The sequence below is a fragment of the Neofelis nebulosa genome, chromosome 2, assembly GCF_028018385.1.
Source record: "Neofelis nebulosa isolate mNeoNeb1 chromosome 2, mNeoNeb1.pri, whole genome shotgun sequence".
In the NCBI taxonomy this organism is placed as follows: Eukaryota; Metazoa; Chordata; class Mammalia; order Carnivora; family Felidae; genus Neofelis; species Neofelis nebulosa.
The window spans coordinates 26,572,607-26,588,700 of NC_080783.1; the positions used below are offsets into that span (position 1 = coordinate 26,572,607).

The 16,094-nt window shown below is 39.3% G+C and overlaps 1 long non-coding RNA gene across 2 annotated transcripts in view; it reads right to left on the minus strand.

Annotated features, from left to right (window-relative positions):
- The window catches only part of LOC131498873 (uncharacterized), a 172,578-nt gene extending 156,741 nt beyond the window's left edge, over positions 1-15,837 (minus strand). For both annotated transcript variants that reach the window (XR_009255624.1, XR_009255623.1), the window contains exon 1: positions 15,790-15,837. This is a non-coding gene — a long non-coding RNA (uncharacterized LOC131498873). The remainder of the gene's footprint in view (positions 1-15,789) is intronic.
- Between the last annotated feature and the right edge of the window lie 257 nt (positions 15,838-16,094).

A 16,094-nucleotide genomic window follows, 5' to 3' on the forward strand; every position in this document is an offset into this window, starting at 1 on the left:
ACTTTTTAGTTCTACCCTCAAAGCAGCAGATCAACTTGCTTCTAGAGAACTTACCAATACCGGTAATTTAGAGAGATTAAGAGGAAGAATACGGGCCCATTGTTGTGGGATACAGAATCAGACAAACTGGGCCACTTGCTGGCTAGGTGACTTTCGGGGAATTACTTATCTTTCTGTGCCTCAGTTACATCAGAATACTTCTGCTTTTCATGTTTTACCAAAGAGATATCAAACTCAGATGCTTTCTTAATCAGCAAAGTGAATATCAGAAAGATATTTTCACGGGTAAAATTAATGACTTGCTGGTCATCATAATTGTTATTCAGATTATCACTGGAAAAATTAGTGGTGTTCAAGATACATGATTGGCTGAAATATATCATACATGCTTCCCACACTTAACAAAGAGCTAGGTTTTTTTTTATTTTGTAGTATGAACTGTTTTGTGCTTGCCTGCAAATACATGTTTAATAAATGTCTGTGTAAGGGGTAAAATTTTGTCTGAGACTTGCTTTTACTATAATCTGTCATCAAAATGTGGGGAAATGGACAACCTTCACCCACCTCAAACTTTTCCGTGGTTACTATTATCTGACAAAAAGAAACTTAAGGGTTGTATGTGGCCAAATAGGCTTAAGTCCATTTATAGTAGTAGTTATGTTGAGTAAATGTTAAGCAATTAGTTCCTAGTTTCAAAAATCATAAGAGACCATATTTAGTAACCCCCAGGAATAATAATTTTAGATGGAGAGCCAATATTTGCTGCTATTATAATTTTTAATAGACTTTAATTCCAGCAATTTAAATATATTATTTGTGACTGAAGTTCACTACAACAGGTACAGTAAAATATTTCGGCTTTTAAGAGCTAAGCAAAAAATACACATGGCTAAATGTATCAGTTGACTGTATTCTTGTTTAAATTCTAAAATCTGGGATCATAAGAATGGAGTATAAACTTAATGGAATAATGAGTTCTTGCATAACTCCCAAGGACCGGGAAAATCATCCTCCATAATGAGGAGATAGTTCAAAGAAATTAAAAAAAGAAAGAACTCTTATTTTTTCCCACTGGGATTAAATTATTAAACTCTAGGGATGTTTCTAGTACAACTCTGATTTTATAATAGTGTACTAGGAGAAAGGTGATCTCTAAAGCAATTTTATACAGCTTTGGATCAAGGTATGTATGTCCTTCATAACTTAGGTTAAACTTTGAGATACATAAATAGATCTTATTTAATTGAGTGAACCTTCAAATGTAATTACCTTCAAATTTATGGCTTGCTTTATAGATCATGAAGATGCTTTGCTAAATATTCCAGAAGGTAAATACCTTTAGACTGAAAAAATGGGACAGTATTTATCAACTCTTTGACTGTCAGTTTCAACAGGTAACATTGTGCCAGAATTTTCATTAGCTGCAAAGATGATATATTGCAGCACAGATAAAGAGTATTTCCACCCAGAAGTATCTGGGTGAAAATTCACAATGCAATTGTTATTTAGTCTCTCTCTCTCTCTCTCTCTCTCTCTCTCTCTCTCTCTCTCTCTCCTCTCTCTCTCTCTGAATAATAAAAGAAAACCATTTTCACCCTCTGGGTAAATAAAGAAAACTCTGGCATTTCTCACTGCTGGTTTGCCAAGGCAATATTCACCACCAATCTGGAGAGTCTACCCAGCTTGTGACCGAGACAACAGCAAATTGCAGACCTCAAGCAACCAGCCAGAGTTCAGGAAGTTCAGGCAAAACGTTGCATTCTCTGAAAGCATAGGGTGTCTCTTGTGGCTTCTGTAAGCTTTGCGGTTTCTCCTCCATGAGCACTGGTAATGAAATTTGTCCTGGGATACCAAGCAGCCTGGAGCCTGCTTCAGATTCTGTCTCTCTCTCCCTCTCTCTCTCTCTCTCTCTCTGCACCCCCCCCAGTCATACTTTGTCTCTCTCTCTCTCAATCTCTCTCTCTCAATAATAAAACATTAAAAAAAGATACTCTTCAGATCAAATATAAAATAATAAAATAATCTTAGTCACTCCATTTGTATAGATTCATAAACAGACAGCGAATGACTGAAGTTAGAGAAGCTGGCTTTTCCATCAGTCCAGAAAAGGACCATGTGGACCTGATATTTACAAACAGGTATCAGGACAGAAACATATGCAATCCCTATACCTCACTTACCCTCTAATTAAGAGACATGGCATACACAATTCTTAAACATATAAGACAGTGTATCTTTGTATAATCTCTAATAAGTACTATTAAGAGAGAGAGAGCTAAATACAGTTAAGGAGATGTTTTTTCCTTCATATACTCCAAAGGGTTAAAGATTCTTATATTTCAATTGGAGAACTGGTGGTAATTTTTTCTTCTTCTTTAAACTTGTAGTTTTGTGGGTTTGTTTTTTTTAGTGTTCTTAGGAGTTTCTCTGCCTTTTTTTGTATTCCAAAATATAGATATTTCTCAAGGATGAGAATAGTTGCAAGTTATTGAGCGCTTACTATAATCCTGCCATTGTTCTAACCACTTCATCCTCTTTTTCTGAAAAATCCTCCCAACAATTCCATGATATAGACACTGTTATTCTTCATTTACATGTAAGTGGAAGTTAAGAGAATTATGCTGTATCTACTAAGTCCATGCCACCTCTGAGGTGACCTGTGTCAATCAGACTGTGTACAAAGGAGCCTTAAGAAAATTGAAGCAAGGAGTGCCTATGTGATTCACTAGATTAAGTATCAGACTCCTGATTTTGGCTCACAGTCATGAGATGGAACCCCATTGGGCTCCTCTCCCTCTCCCCCTCCCGCCTCCCATGCACGCTCACGATTTCAAGATTTCTCCGTCTCTCAAAAAAAAAAAAAAAATTCAAGCAAGCCAGAGAGGTTTCCCAACATCTGGTAGATTCCAGTGAGCCCTATCCTTGCCACGCCTTCCCTTGCATCTGTCTTAATCATGAGATATCAATCTCATCTTACCTCTTATTCTTGGCTCCACTTCCTGGACTTTACTGCTGTCTGACTTGTGATCCTGTGACTTTGATGTATTTATTGTCATAGCTAAATAAATTTGAAAGTTTCCAGAGAGTTTAACAACCCATCTGTCCCTTCATGGTCTGTAATCTTGGGTTTTCCTTTAAAATATTAAAATATGAAATATAAAATATCTGTTCCCCTAAAGGCAAATAAAGCTTAAAGTCTAACATTCAAAGTGGTTGTTTATACCATATCAGAACATTTAACCAGGATTATTGCTCAATTTTAGAATCTGGACAAATGAAAGTCTTTTGCACCTTAGCTTACATTTGTTTTATCTTGAAAGATCCCTAGTGTTGGTTGCAAACTCTCAGATGAAGGACAAGCAAAGGGCAGCATTTTCTCAAATGATATTAGTAATGGAGGCTTACTTTAGCTTTCTCTAAAATGGGAACAAGCTATGGAAAGAAATCAACACAACATAGACTTAAAGCTAGCGCCCGTAACCCTTGCTCACCCTCACAATACAAGGGTTAACTAAAGTGACCAGTAGACACTGGCCTAAATATCTGAAACTAGAAGAAGCAGCTTTCCAAATGAATGAGGGCTAACTCAGTTGGAAGGAAGGGGCAGTTTCTATGGGTTTTGTTTCCCTACCAACTTGGGAAGAGGATGGCCTCTCCTAAGGATGAAGGTAAGGAAAAACAGTAATGATGTTACTATGAACTGGGCTCTTATTGCTGCCAGACTGGATGCTACCCATGTTTTGCCTTGTTTTAGCCTCAGAATAACCCTGTGAGGTAGACACTATTAATATCTCCATTTTACAAATAAGGAAACAGAGGCATGGAGGAGAGATTAATTAACTCAAGGGAGAGGTTTCCAACTTCAATCTTGAACTGTGGAATGTTATATGCCCATGATTTTTCCACTAGCCCATAAAAATAAAGTGGGAAAAAGAGGCAAATCAAGTAGGCCACCCACAGTGTCAGTTCCCTGCTCTGGACTGTTACCTTACTCCTACATTTATCATGCTCTGTCTTCCATTTTAAATTATCTTATACCAGTCTTATTTTCATAACTGTATTCCAAGATCTTTGAAAGCAGATATTTTATCTTGTACAATATTGTACCCTTAACATTAGGAGGAACCCAACTAGTATTTACTGAATAAGAGAATAAATAAATGAATGAACTCTACTCTCCTAGGTCTTAGGGACTCTACCTCCTACTACATCAAATCTAAATTGGTGTGATATTTAGTAATAATAAAAATACTGGCCAACAGTAACTGAACTGAATAGCTACAATGCAGCAAACGGCTCTGCAATACCCTTCACATAAGCATCAGAACTTAATTCCCACAATGACAACAGGCAACTGGTAAGGAAGAGAGTTAGGATTAAACCCAGGTGGTCTCATGCCCAAATCCATACAGCAAGCCTATGTCCCAGGGTGCCTCCCAGCCACTACTTATCTGATGAACCTGAATTCCTACTTCTTCCCAATATCCATCCTCCAGACTGTCCTGCCTTTCTAGAAGCCTTCCTAGTTTTGTTCCAAGCTCCTCTAGTGCCCTGATCTTTCATTCCCTTCTGTTAATTACTAAAGCTCTAAATTCAAGGTATATGCACTAACTGGAACATTCCTTGATTACTCTGGCCCTAATTTACATTTCAATTAATAAAAGTATGCTAACCTGCCAGTAGAACTCTCAAGTAAAAGATGTGACTTATTCCTGCCAAGGAGATATAAACGGCTCAAAGTATTCATGAAACACTGGGCAATTTGACTAAATCATTTCTGCATTCAGAAGCACATTTGATCTTAATTCACAAAATGAAACACAGGAACTTATGAAATACTACCTTTGTGATGGAGAAACCTGGTGAACATCATCTTAACCAAGTTAAGATATTAAAATTAAGGTGGTTCAGACAAGAGAGATCCAACATGGCGGAAAAGTAGGGGGACCCGGAGTTCCCTCGTCCCTCAAACACAGCAGTGTTGATGCCAAAGGACCTTGAATTCCAAGAGTCCGGGCTGTAGAGGGACAAAGATGTCTCCAGGGGCCCACTGGGACAACCTGGTGGGCCACAGGTGTGTGATTGCAAACTGGGAGAGATAAAATGGGTGGCATAGGCATGAAGGGGAGGGATCCCCTTCTGTGGAGAGACACAGGGAAAAGAACAAGAGGCTGGGGAGTGTACATCTGTATCTGAACAAGTGAAAAACCATGGACCAGGACAGAAAGATCCAATCTCTAACTGGGGGGCTTCCTCCAGACTGGGGCCAGCTGCTCAGTTTGCATACCTGGGGAGGAGGGGAGCCAGTCCTGGGCTATGACTAGTTCAGAGGCATAGTCTGCAGTGGGAGAAAGCAATCCCCTCCCTGGAGTGCTGTGAGAAGAAGGTATAAAACCGTTCAAAGGACAAAGACTGCCTGCACCCGCCAGCAGAGACCATATATGGGCAGCGGCAGCATGGAGAGGCACTCCCCCTGGTACTGGGGCGCACGGAGTGGGACCCTTTAAGACATTGGGGTTTTAAGCCCAGTCGAGCACCAGGGAAGCACGAGAGTCAGCGGAATTAGACAAACTGCCTCATTCATGCCCATGGCACTGCGAGGACAGCCAGAACAGAGTGGTTTGGGACACCCGATCCATAGAGGAGAGACTGGGATTTCACCATTTTTCTCCCCATCACCAATAAGGTGGGATCTCAGGGAATGGAAAGAGGGCCCACAGGGGAGGCAGGACCAGCCTACACCAAACCACAACCCTCTGTGCCTGGGAACTGCATTGCCACTGGAGCGGAATTGATGCTGACGAACCAGACAGCCCCTCCTCCAGACTAGCACTGCCACTGGTTGCAAGGCACCCAGCAGTTTTTCATTTCCTGATTTAATTATTGGACAATTCTTATTTTATATATATATATATATATATATATATATATATATATATATATATATATATTTTTTTTTTTTTTTTTCCCCCTCTTCCTTTTCTCCTTATTTCTTCCCTTCTCTAGTCTGGTTATCCTGGTTATTGGTTTGTTTAAGCAGACATATTTAATCTATTCTCTTTATTCCTGTTCTGTATCTCCTTTATTTTCCCATCTCTCTCTCTCTGGATTAAGCCATAGATTTTCTTTGCCTGGTCAATTTTCTTTTCTTTTCTTTTTCCCATCCCTGTCATAACTCTCTTTGTCTGGGCTTGAAAAATGCATAGAAGACAGCAGAGAATCTATTGCTTCAGAGATCAAGGAACTAAAATAGTAAATGAGTAAATACTAAAATAGTAATGATGAATTAAAAAAGCTGTAAATGAGGGGCGCCTGGGTGGCTCAGTCAGTAAAGCATCCGACTTCGGCTCAGGTCATGATCTCACGGCCTGTGAGTTTGAGCTCCACATCGGTCTCTGGGCGGACAGCTCAGAGCCTGGAATCTGCTTCTGATTCTGTGTCCCTCTTTCGTACTATCCGTCTCCCGCTAGTGCTCTCTCTCTCTCTCAAGAATAAATAAACCATTAAAAAAATTCAAAAAAACAGGACGAGAAGGTTATTTTAAAAAAAGCTGTAAATGAGGTGCAAAATAAACTAGAGGCAGTGACAGCGAGGATTGAAAAGTGAGAGGGGAGAATAGGTGAAACAGAAGATAAAATTATAGGAAAAGATGAAGCTGAGACAAACAGAGATAAAAAAAAATTCTGGACCACTAGGGGAGAATTAGAGAACTAAGTGATTCAATGAAATGGAATAATATCTGTACCATAGGAGTTCCAGAAGAAGAAGAGAGAAAAAGGGGCAGAAGGTGTACTTGAACAAATCATAGCTGAGAACTTCCCCACTCCGAGTAAGGAAACAGACATTGAAATCTAGGAGGCACAGAGAACTCCCTTTAGACATAACTTGAATCGATCTTCTACATGACATATCATAAAAATGGCAAAATCAAAGATAAACAGAGAATTCTGAAAGCAGCTAGGGACAAACATGCCTTAACATACAAGGGCAGACACATAACAGTAGTAGCAGACCTATCTACTGAAACTTGGCAGGCCAGAAAGGAGTGGCAGGAAATATTCAATGTGCTCAATATGAAAAATATACAGCCAAGAATCCTTTATCCAGCAAGTCTGTCATTCAGAATAGAAGGAAAGATAAAGGTTTTCCTAGACAAACAAAAACTGAAGGAATTCATCACCACTAAACCAGCCCTATAAGAAGAGATCCTAAGGGGAACTCTGAGTAGAATGTTGCAAAGACCACGAAGGACCAGAGACATCACTACAAGCATGAAATCTACAGATAACACAATTACTCTAAATCCATATCTTTCAATAATAACACTGAATGTAAATGGACTAAATGCTCCAACCAAAAGACGTAGAATATCAGAATGGATTAAAAAAAAAAAAAAGACCCATCTATTTGCTGTCTACAAGAGACCCATTTTAGACCTGAGGACACCTTCAGATTGAAAGTGAGGGGATGGAGAACCATCTATCATGTTACTGGAAGTTAAAAGAAAGCTGGAGTAGCCATACTTACATTAGGCAACCTAGATTTTAAACTAAAGGCTGTAACAAGAGATGAAGAAGGGCATTATATCATAATTACGGGGTATATCCATCAAGAAGGGCTAAAAATTATAAATGTTTAGGCACCAAATTCAGAGGCACCCAAATATTTAAAACAATTAATCACAAACATAAGAAATCTTATTGGTAAGAATGTGGTAATTGCAGGGGACTTTAATACTCCACTTACAGCAATGGACAGATCATCCAGACAGAAAATCAACAAAGAACCAATGGCCCTGAATGATACACTGGACCACATGGACTTGACACAGATATATTCAGCTTTTCATCCTAAAGCAGCAGTATACACACTCTTCTCGAGTGCACGTGGAACATTCTCCAAGATAGATCACATACTGGGTCACAAAACAGCCCTCAACAAATATAAAACAATTGAGATCATACCATGCACATTTTCAGATCACAGTGCTATGAAACTTGAAATCAACCACAGGAAAAGTTTGGAAAACCTCCAAATGCATGGAGGTTAAAGAACATCCTACTAAAGAATGAATGGGTCAACCAGGAAATTAAAGAAGAAATTTAAAAATATATGGAAACAAATGAAAATGAAATCACAACAGTCCAACCCTTTGGGATGCAGCAAAGGCATCCTAAGAGGAAAATACATTAAAATCCAGCCCTATCTCAAGAAACAAGAAAAATCCCAAATACAAAATCTAACAGCTCACCTGAAGGAACTAGAAGCAGAACAACAAAGAAACCCCAAGGCCAGCAGAAGAAGAGAAATAATAAAGATCAGAGCAGAAATAAACAATATAGAATAAAAAAAAAAGTAGAAAAGATCAATGAAACTAAGAGCTGGTTTTTTGAGGAAAAAAAAAGAAAAAACAACAACACAAAACTGATAAACCACCTGCCAGGCTTCTCAAAAAGAAAAGAGAGAGGAACTAAATAGATAAAATCACAAATGAAAATGGATTTATCACAAGAATCCCTCAGAAATTGTGGGGAATAAGCTTAGGAATTCCCTGAGCCTGCACTGATGAGTTAACAAGGCAAAAAGAATTACAAAGCCATAGGATGCTCATACCCAAGTTTGGGTGAACAAGATTAAGTAAATAAGTATAGAGAGGGTGGGGCAAAAGCCCCAGTATAGAGAAGGCAGGGCTGAGGCCCCAGGATAGAAAGGGTGGGGCAAAGGCCCCCATTACAGTATATGAGGTAAACAAGATTAGGTATTCAGGGCAAAAGTGTCCCCCAATTTAGTACTATAGCAGAAAGCTGCTTTCACAGGAAGGAAGGACCAAATTAGGCAAACAGGTAAATAGGGCTATAGACCCCCTGAACTGCAGGTGAAGCTGCCCAGAGCAGAGCTGATTAGCAAAAGAAAAGGTGCCTTGTTAACGCTGCAGTTACTTGCTCTCTCTGTCTTATTCCCTAGGCTAGCTACGATAAACAGAGGTGGTGCCTCATGTCTGCTGTAAACAACCTTCAGCCCAGCTGTCTGGCACCAGGATTTTGTTTTGTATTAACCCAAACCCCTAACCTCAAATATCTTCAAGATGCCCTTTCCCTCACATCCATGAATTAATGTTCACAGTTTCATTGTCTCTTTGTGCACGTCCATCCCTATGTTTGTAAGCCTTATGATCCTAATAAAAACAGAGCAAGGACCCTTAATCGGGGCTCTTGTCTTTTCCCAGACATTAGTCATCTCTCACATTTAATCCTGTGTCCCACATTCTTGCTAGACAAGAAAGAACTTTAGACTTAGAGTCCAAGACAAGAAATACAAGCAATTATCAGAGAATACTATGAAAAAAAATTTTTTTTAATGTTTGTTTTTTTGACAGACAGAGACAGAACATGAGCGGGGGACGGGCAGAGAGAGAGGGAGACACAGAATCCGAAGTAGGCTCCAGGCACTGAGCTGTCAGCAGCACAAAGCCCAACGCGGGGCTCAAACTCACAGACCATGAGATCATGACCTGAGCCAAAGTCAGACGCTCAACCGACTGAGCCACCCAGGCGCCCCCTATGAAAAATTACATGCCAACAAACTGGACAACCTGGAAGAAATGGACAAATTCCTAGACACCCAAACACTACCAAAATCAAACAGAAAGAAATAGAAAATTTGAACAGACCCATAACTAGTGAAGAAATTGAATTAGTTATCAAAACTCTCCCAACAAATAAGAGTCCTGGGCCAGATGGCTTCCCAGGGGAATTCTACCAGACTTAATATGTATCCTTCCAAGCCATTCCAAAAACTAGAAATGGAAGGAAAGCTTCAGGATTCATTCTATGAAGCCAGCATTACCTTGGTTCCCAAACCAGACAGAGACCCCACATACAGGCCAATATCCCAAATGAACATGGATGCAGAAATTCTCAACAAGATACTAGCAAATAGAATTCAAAAGCATATTAAAAGAATTATTCACCATGATCAAGTGGGATTCATTCCTGGGCTGCAGGGCTGGTTCAATATTTGCACATCAATCAACATGATACATCACATTAATAAAAGAAAGTATAAGAATCATATGATCCTGTCAATAGATGCAGAAAAAGCATTTGACAAAATACAGCAACTTTTATTAATAAAAACCCTCAAAAAAATCAGGATAGAAGGAACATACATAAATATTATAAAAGCCATATTTGAAAAGCCCACAGCTAATATCATCTTCAATGGGGAAAAACTGTGAGCTTTCCCCTTGAGATCAGGAATACAACAGGGATGTGCACTCTCACCACTGTTGTTTAACATAGTGTTAGAAGTCCTAGCATCAGCAATCAGACAACAAAACCTTATAAATAAAAGGCATCAAAATTGGCAAAGAAGAAGTCAAACTTTCACTTTTCGCAGACGACATGATACTCTACATGAAAAACCCGAAAGACTCCACCAAAAGGCTGCTAGAACTGATACATGAATTCAGCAAAGTCACAGGGTAAAAAATCAATGTACAGAAATCGGTTGCATTTCTATACACCAATAATGAAGCAACAGAAAGAGAAATCAAGAAATTAATCACATTTACAATTGCACAAAGAACATTTGCATTTATACAATTGCATAAAATACCTAGGAATAAACCTAACCAAAGGGGCACTTGGGTGGCTCAGTCAGTTGGGTGTCTGACTTCGGCTCAGGTCATGATCTCACAGTTTGTGGGTTTGAGCCCTGCATTGGGCTCTGTGCTGACAGCTTGGAGCCTGGAGCCTGCTTTGGATTCTGTGTCTCCCTCTCTCTGTGCCCGTCTCTCACTCATGCTCTCTGTCTCTCAAAAATAAATAAAAATGTTTTAAAAATTAAAAAAAAAACACTAACCAAAGATATAAAAGATCTGTATGTTGAAAACTATAGAAAACATATGAGAAAAATTGAAGAAGACACAAAGAAATGGAAAAACATCCCATGCTCATGGATTGGAAGAATAAATATTGTTAAAATGTCAATACTCCCCGAAGCAATCTACACATTCAGTGCAATCCCAATCAAAATTGCACTGGCATTCTTCTCAAAGCTAGGACAAACAATACTAAAATTTGTATGCAACCACAAAGGACCCCGAATAGCCAAAGTAATATTGAAGAAGAAAACCAAAGTGGAAGGCAGACTTCAGCCTCTACTACAAAGCTGTAATCATCAAGACAGTATAATATTGGCACAAAAACAGACACATAGACCAATGGAATAGAATAGAGAACCCAGAATTGGACCCACAAATGTATGGCCAACTAATCTTTGACAAAGCAGGAAAGGGTATCCAATGGTAAAAAGACAGTGTCTTTAGCAAATGGTGCTGGGAAAACTGGACAGCAACATGCAGAAGAATGAAACTAGACCACTTTCTTCCATACACAAAAATAAACTCAAAATTGATGAAAGACCTAAATGTGAGACAGGAAACCATCAAAACCCTAGAGGAAAAGCAGGCAACAACCTCTTTGACCTCAGCCTCAGCAATTTATTGCTTGACACATCTCCAAAGGCAAAGGAATTAAAAGCAAAAATGAACTATTAGGACCTCATCAAGATAAAAAGCTTCCGCACTGCATAGGAAACACAACAAAACTAAAAGGCAACTGACAGACTGGAACAAGATATTTGCAATGACATATCGGATAAAGGGTTAGTATCCAAAATCTATAAAGAACTTACCAAACTCAACACCCAAAAAACAAATAATCCAGTGAAGAAATGGGCAAAAGACATGAATAGACACTTTTCCAAAGAAGATATCCAGATGGCCAACCGACACATGAAAAGATGCTCAACATCACTCATCATCAGGGAAATAGAAATCAAAACCACACTGAGATACCACCTCACACCAGTCAGAGTGGCTAAAATTAACAACTGAGGAAACAACAGATGCTGGCAAGGATGTGGAGAAACAGGAACCCTCTTGCACTGCTGGTGGGAATGCAAACTGATGCAGCCACTCTGGAAAACAGTGTGGAGGTTCCTCAGAAAAGTAAAAATAGAACTACCCTAATACCCAGCAATAGCACTACTAGGAATTTATCCAAAGGATACAGGAGTGCTGATTCATAGGGACACGTGTACCCCAATGTTTAGAGCAGCACTTTCAACAATAGCCCAATTATGGAATGATCCTAAATGTCCATCAATTGATGAATGGATAAAGATGTGGTTTATATATATAATGGAATACTACTTGGCAATGAGAAAAAATGAAATCATGCCATTTGCAACAACATGGATGAAATTGGAAGGTTTTTGCTGAGTGAAATAAGTCAGTTAGAAAAAGACATACATCATATGTTTTCACTCATATGTGGACCTTGAGAAACTTAACAGAAGACCATGGGGGAAGGGAAGGGGAAATAAAATAGTTACAAACAGAGAGGGAGGGAGGCAAACCACAAGAGACTCTTAAATACAGAGAACAAACTGAGAGTTGATGGTGGGGCAGGGGAGAGGGGGAAATGGGTGATGGGCATTGAGGAGGGCACTTGTTGGGATGAACACTGGGTGTTGCATGTAAGCGATGAACCACGGGAATCTACCCCCAAAACCAAGAGCACACTTTAGACACTGTATGTTAGCCAATTTGACAATAAATTATATTTTTGAAATTACCTGGCTGTATTCTTCAAAGAATGTTAATGTCATGAATTATCAGACAAAAGGAACTGTGCCAGGTGAAAGGATATTAGAGAGGCAAGATAACAAAATATTCTACATTGGACTTGTCAGTAAGTTCAGAAATAGCCAAATCAAACCAGTGAATCATTGAAGAAGTAATTAGTAAAAGTTTCTTCGGCACACACCAAAAGTTCACAAATGGGAAGCACTCAAACCAAAACATAGAATAAGGCTTAGGGGTTTATTATTATAAAGCAGTTTAACAGTAGTGTACCCCACCCCCACCCCAATCTAGTTTTGCTTTCCACAGTTTCAGTTCCCCATGGTTATCTGTGATCCAGAGGCAGAGGATCTTCCTTCTGACAAATCGTCAGTAGCCTAACACTATGTCATGGTGACCACATGATTCACCTCACTACATCTCATCACATAGACATCACAGGAAGAATGGTGAGTACAGTACAATGAGATAGTTTGAGAGATCATATGCACATAACTTTTTAATAGTACATTATTATAATTATTCTATTATTGTTGGTAATCTGTTACTATGCCTAACTCATAAATTAAGCTTTATCATAGTGAAGGAGGATTTCTGCTGCCCGCATTTTGACCTCACACTTTCTAGTTGGGTTCTTCTTTCCAGTTTGTTTCTTGACTCAGGGAGAAGACCCTGGGGGTGGGTGCCCAGGTAGCTCAATTGGTTAAGAGTCTGACTTCGGCTCAGGTCGTGATCTCATGGTTCATTAGTTAGAGCCCCACATCTGGCTGTCTGTTGTCAGCGCAGAACCTGCTTTGGATCCTGTGTCTCCCTCTCTCACTGCCCCTCCCTGGCTTGCTCTCTCTCTCTCTCTCTCTCTCTCAAAAATAAATAAACATTAAAAGAAAAAAAAAAAAAAGAAGAAAGACCCTGGGGCCGAAACATCCCCTGATGGGAATCCAAACTACCCTCTTAAGCAATAAGGCTGCCCTGAGCCAGCAAGACCTGACAAATAAGTTTGGATTAACTCTAAGACAATGATTGACTTGACTTTCACTGCCTACCCACATGGACCCACTCACCTTTGCCCCAGATTTTCCTTATATAAACCTGGAAGTATTTCAGCACTTTGAAGATAGTCTTTGAGACACTAGTCCACGGTCTTCCTGGTGTTGCCCTCACTGAAATACATTCCTTTCTTGTTTCACCACAGTTGGTTTCTCCACTTTTGGATTTCGTCAGCAGAGAATTGCTGAACCCAGTCTGTTTCAGACCCCAGAAGTCAGGTGCTCTTGCACCCCTGAATCCCAGGTACAATAGTATGTATAAAAAACATGGTATATACAGGGTTTCAGGCATCCACTATGGGGTCTTGGAACTTATCCCCAGCAGGTAAGTGGGGAAGCACTACTGTATGGCAAGGAAGACAGTGACTATTCTTCACAGTGGTTAGTTATTAGTTATAATATTGGGATTTTCTTAAATGAAAGGGAGTTGGTCCTCATATCAATCTTGGAAAAAGAGTTCGTTCAAGTTTTGCCAGCGATTTTCAGAGGCAGTAGGAATAAATGACCCAGGTCAAGTTAGTCTTAAAAATAAGCTACATTCAGTTTTATGCCTGAACTGGTTTTGTGCACTCAGGCAATTTTAAGGGCTGATCTCCATTTTTTATTTTATCAGACTTCACTGTAATGGAAGGATATTATTAGAACACTTGTTGAAATTGGAATATGGACTGTAGATATAATTTAAGAATATTATATCAGGGTTCAGGGCACCTGGCTGGCTCAGTCAGTAGAGCATGTGACTCAATTTCAGGGTCGTAAGTTCAAGCCTCACAGTGGGAGTACAGCTTACTCTACAAAATAAGAATAATATAACTAAATAAAGAATATATATCAGGGTTAAATTTCTACATTGGATAACTGTGCTACAGTTATTAAGAGAACTCCATTATTCGTAGGAAATATACAGTAGAAGTGAACGGGACATGATGTATCCAATTTATCCACAAAGGAGCTAATTTTGATGAAAAATTAAGATGACCTAAAGTGCTCAAAAAAACTTTATTTTGAAAAACAAAAAAGTTCATTGAGGAAAAGAAGAGATAAAGGTGCAAAATAACAAGATTACATGTCAAAGGGGCAATCAGCTCACATTTCAAGGAGGTATGGCAAGTATCCAAAACAATTATTTAGTATTTTCACCTTTGAAAATGGCTTATAGATCATTTAATGTTGTACTTCATTAAACACATAGATAATATCTTCCTAATCTCTTCATGTAAATGGAAATGTATAATGAAACCCATCTCCACAAACATCACTAATCACTGCCTCTAAAATTAGGAGTCTTGGGGTTTCTTCAATGATGTGGAGAACAAAGGCAAAAGGAAACGTAGATAAAAATAAATTTCCTTTTACCTGCAGCCCATTGACAAATACTTGACACAGAGTGTAACATTCCTCCAGGGACTCCCCCAGCTGTGTTAATGGTGATGCCTGGCTAGAGGGAAAAAGAACCTTAGCTTGACAATAGCCAGGCCTCCAGGATCCTGCAAGTCTTCTTTAACATATGAAAATCCTTTTGGAAACTTCCTTTGTCTTTACACGCCCCTCCCCCCCACTCCAAAGTATACAGTCAACTGCTCTTCACAATCTCAGTGCAGCTCTTTTTATTCAAGGGTCCTGTCATGCTATAATAAAAACACTTTTTGCACTGAAGACATCTCAAGAAATCTTTCTTGGCCATTGACTCTGGACCCCAACACTTCAAATCACCTTACTTACGTTACTGCATTTCCTAGGGATTTGGCAATAATTCTAAAACTCTCTAGAGAAATCTTGCCTTTGTCATCTACATGGGCATGCCTGGTCCTGCTCAGAGACTCAAAACATAGCCACAAAGTACCACAAAGGCCTGCTTGCTTCAGACAGCTCCCCCATAGGTCTGCCCCAAAACTTCCATTTCCTCTTGAGGCAAATGAATTTTTATCTTGTTCAGATCTTCTTGATCTGAAATATCACTATCAGAGCCAATTATTTGAGTTAGAAAAACTCTGATTGTTGTCAAATTGATTATTAAAGGCCATTATTAAAAGTCAGGATTACCTGAAAATGTGAATATGTGAGTGGAGGAGAATAAAAACAGCTTACACTTACAGAAAGTTCTATGCAGAGGCTTCAGCAACAGTGCCCTAGATGTGGTCCAGGTGAGATGGAGGCTGCAGAACTTGCCAAGGCAAGGCCAAGGATATCTCCTCACTAAGTTGGGCCTCCTGGTCAAGGACATGAAGATAAACTCCTTGTGATGTGGGAAAGAAAGGTAAATGAAAAATTAAATTTCCTTATAACCTATAGCCCATTGACAAGTCCTTGACACAGGCAGAGTGACCTTCCTCTAGGAGCTCAGCTGTCTCAATGATGACACTTCGCTAAGGGGCAAAATGCAATCTTAGTTTAACATT